The sequence below is a fragment of the Nanorana parkeri genome, unplaced genomic scaffold, assembly GCF_000935625.1.
Source record: "Nanorana parkeri isolate BGI_ZX_2015 unplaced genomic scaffold, ASM93562v1 scaffold612, whole genome shotgun sequence".
NCBI classification, from domain to species: Eukaryota; Metazoa; Chordata; class Amphibia; order Anura; family Dicroglossidae; genus Nanorana; species Nanorana parkeri.
The window spans coordinates 132,282-136,102 of record NW_017306880.1 but is presented as its reverse complement, the minus strand read 5'-3'; the positions used below and the strand labels follow the sequence as shown (position 1 = coordinate 136,102).

The 3,821-nt window shown below is 50.4% G+C and overlaps 1 protein-coding gene across 4 annotated transcripts in view; it reads right to left on the bottom strand.

The window, feature by feature from the left end:
- MICU1 (mitochondrial calcium uptake 1) overlaps positions 1-1,535 on the bottom strand; it is a 175,228-nt gene extending 173,693 nt beyond the window's left edge. For all 4 annotated transcript variants that reach the window (XM_018562911.1, XM_018562912.1, XM_018562913.1 and 1 more), the window contains exon 1: positions 1,392-1,535. The gene's annotated coding sequence lies outside the window, so the exon portion shown is untranslated. The remainder of the gene's footprint in view (positions 1-1,391) is intronic.
- Positions 1,536-3,821: the final 2,286 nt, after the last annotated feature.

The window sequence follows — 3,821 nt, the reverse complement described above, 5'->3', positions numbered from 1 at the left end:
CAACGCACGTCCCGCAGGCCTCACAGGCGACCCCAACGCACGTCCCACAGGCTTCACAGGCGACCCCAACACACGTGTCCCGCAGGCTTCACCGGCGACCCCAACGCACGTCCCACAGGCTTCTCCACCGACCCCACCGACCTGCAACGCATGTCCCACGCGCTTCTCTGCCGACCCCCAAAGCACGTCCAGTGCGCTTCACCATCAAACCTCAACGCACCCTATGCAGGCTTCATCACCAACCCTCAAGGTACACCACGCAGGCTTCTCCACCGACCCACAACGCACATACCATGCAGTTCTTCGCCGATCCCCTACCAACATCTTAGTGCTTGTCCACCAACCTCCCACACACATCCAGTGCACCCTCAACACATACTAAGCAGGCTTAACCACCAACCCTCAATGTACACCACACATGCTTCAGCGTCAATCCTCAACGCACACCATGCGCGCTTCTCCGCCGACCCTCGAGGTACACCACACAAGGTTCTCTGACAACTCTCAGCGTACTCTTCTCTGCCGGCCATCAACACACGTCCCACGCTCTTCACTACTGGCCCCCAACGCACATCCCGCGCACTTCTCCATGACCCCCAGTGCATGTCTCGTGTGCTTCACCATCGACCCTTAATGCATGCTCTGCACGCTTCTCCGCCAACCCTCAACGCAACCTCCAGTGGCTTCATCACCGACTCTCAAGGTACACCATACATGCTTCTCTACCGACCCCCAACGTTGGTCCCACGCACTTTATCACAGACCCCGAACGCACATCCCGTGCGCTTCTCCGTCGACCCCCTACAACACCCCGCATTCTTCCCAGCTGACCCCCAACACACATGCCATGCACTTCTCTGCCCACCCCAACGCATGTCTCACACACTTCTCTGCCGGCCCCCCCAACGCACTTCCCAAGCACTTCTCCCACAAACCCCAAAGCCCCACACACATGCTTTATTATGCTATGCTTTTAGTACACTCTCACCAATAAGAATGTATTAATAATTCAGGATCTCATCCCGCTCAGCAAACACATATAATTCACTAGAGAAAATACAAATCCTCATCAGCCAGCCCACAACTCCCAATAACTCACTTGTAGTAAATATATGAAAATGTAAATATTGTCCTGATATGTTTACTAACATGACACAAGATACAAATACATGGAGGAGGAGAAGGGAACTGATCACTGTGACAGAATGTCCGGCCAGTACACTACTGTCAGTGAGAGAAGCTGGGAATACAACAGAAACGGACAACGGACGGAACAGAACTCACAGACATCGGCTCCTTCCACAGACTGATACCAGTCAGGGCGGAATAACAGTGCACACACACACCCACCTACCCGACTCCTCATACCCCCTCGGCTGTCTCCAACCTACCTGTCCTCTCCAACAGCCTGTCACGGCCTCTCCGGTATTTCTCTAACCTGTTTAGATATGGGAACTGAATACGCAGCTCCCTGTTCCCTCCTATAGCCGGAGACACTGCCTGAAACACCGAGCAGAGCGCTGTACACACAGGAAGCTTAGCGAACTACAATACCCACAATTCTTTACTTCAGCAGCATGGAAAACTTTATTGAAAATTAACAATCAAGGACCTACAAACCAAGATGAGCTTTTAAATGTGTCCAGTGAGCTGCAACTGCACAACTAAAGTTTTAAAAAATGTTAGCAGCTAAAAAAAAAATAAATTCCTAAAAGAGTCTCAAGTTTCTAATGACAAAAAAGAAACTATTTTCTCCCTTTTCTCTTAGCAATACTTTTGTCACAGTGCTGTGTACAATATACTGTATATAGTATACACTATACAATCTGTATTAGCTGTAATTGTCCAGTCTCGTTTAGACCTACCTGATTTGATAGAAATGCAATTGAATGTTTAGGTTTGTCCTCATATTTCATAGTTTTGGCATGTACAAAGGAAATTGTACAGTGATTGTATATCAGCTTGTATAGTGTATGGTCATCTTAATATCTACATCTGCAATAACGTTCAGGTATTCTCTGCATCTCTTGATTTCTTTTGCTCCCGGTAACCCCCAATCTGTAAATTCTGGGATCCACAGAGAGCACGAATCTTAGGGGAGTCCACAGAGAGCATGCATCCTAGGAGAGGCCACAGAGAACACGCATCCTTGGGGAGTCCACAGAGAACACGCATCCTTGGGGAGTCCACAGAGAACATGCATCCTTGGGGAGTCCACAGAGAACACGCATCCTTGGGGAGTCCACAGAGAACACGCATCCTTGGGGAGTCCACAGAGAGCACGCATACTTGAGGAGTCCACATAGAGCATGTATCCTTGGGGAGTCCACAGAGAGCAGCATCCTAGAAAGTCCACAGAGAGCATGCATCCTAGAGGAGTCTACAGAGAGCGCATATCTTAGGGGAGTCAACAGAGAGCGCATATCCTAGGGGAGTCTACAGAGAGCATGCATCCTAGGGGAGTCTACAGAGAGCATGCATCCTAGGAGAGTCCACAGAGAACATGCATCCTAGGGGAGTCTACAGAGAGCGCATATCCTAGGTGAGTCTACAGAGAGCGCATATCCTAGGTGAGTCTACAGAGAGCGCATATCCTGGGGGAGTCTACAGAGAGCGCATATCCTAGGGGAGTTCACAAAGAGCACGCATCCTTGGGGAGTCCACAAAGAGCACGCATCCTTGGGGAGTCCACAGAGAGCACGCATCCTAGAGAGTCCACAGAGAGCATGCATGTTTGGGGAGTCTACAGAGAGCATGCATCCTTGGGAAGTCCACAGAGAGCACGCATCCTTGGGGAGTCCACAGAGAGCAGGCATCCTTGGGGAGTCCACAGAAAGCATGCATCCTAGGGGAGTCCACAGAGAGCATGCATCCTTGGGGAGTCCACAGAGAGCACGCATCCTTGGGGAGTCCACAGAGAGCATGCATGTTTGGGGAGTCCACAGAGAGCATGCATCTTAGGGGAGTCCACAGAGAGCACGCATCCTTGGGGAGTCCACAGAAAGCATGCATCCTAGGGGAGTCCACAGAGAGCATGCATCCTTGGGGAGTCCACAGAGAGCATGCATCCTAGGGGAGTCCACAGAGAGCATGCATCCTGGGGGAGTCCACAGGGAGCATGCATCCTTGGGGAGTCCACAGAGAGCATGCATCCTAGGGGAGTCCACAGAGAGCATGCATCCGAGGGGAGTCCACAGAGAGCGCATATCATCACCAGCTTGAGAAAAACTGTTGCTCCCAGGCGCCCTCCTATGACCAAACCAGTAAACTTCATCATTGTGCGACTACTAGCAAACTCCAAAGGCTTGTTCATTTGCTCAGCTACTGCGAGTACTAAGTTAGCAAACTGCCACTGAAAGCTGTGCTGCAAGTCAGAGCTCAGCCCTGCTAACTTAGCACTTGCAGCGAAAGTGAATGCAGAGTGCTAAGTGGGATTGAGAAGGTGGGGAAGGTGGGCACACCTGGCAGCGCTGGAGAAAGGTGCCTGAACCCTGATGGAGGAAATCAATTCGGCATGGGAACCTACAATTTAATGTTTTGGTTGATGAACACACCAAATATCTGTTGGAAAATGGTATTTATTAGTCAGAAATATTATCCTCCACCCTTTTGCTTAACACTGTGCAGCCGAAGTGTTCAGTGAAGTTGCTGCAGCAAATTGAAGTGCTGCAGAACAGTGATGATGTGACTCCAGTTCACTTTATAATCATCAGTCTTTTCACCTGGTTTCCGCCCATGCGTTTGACTCACCAAGTGCTCTGCTGCCGTTCCTGTGCTCCGTGTATGATCCTGGCTCTGTCTACCGATCTCCTAGTTACTGA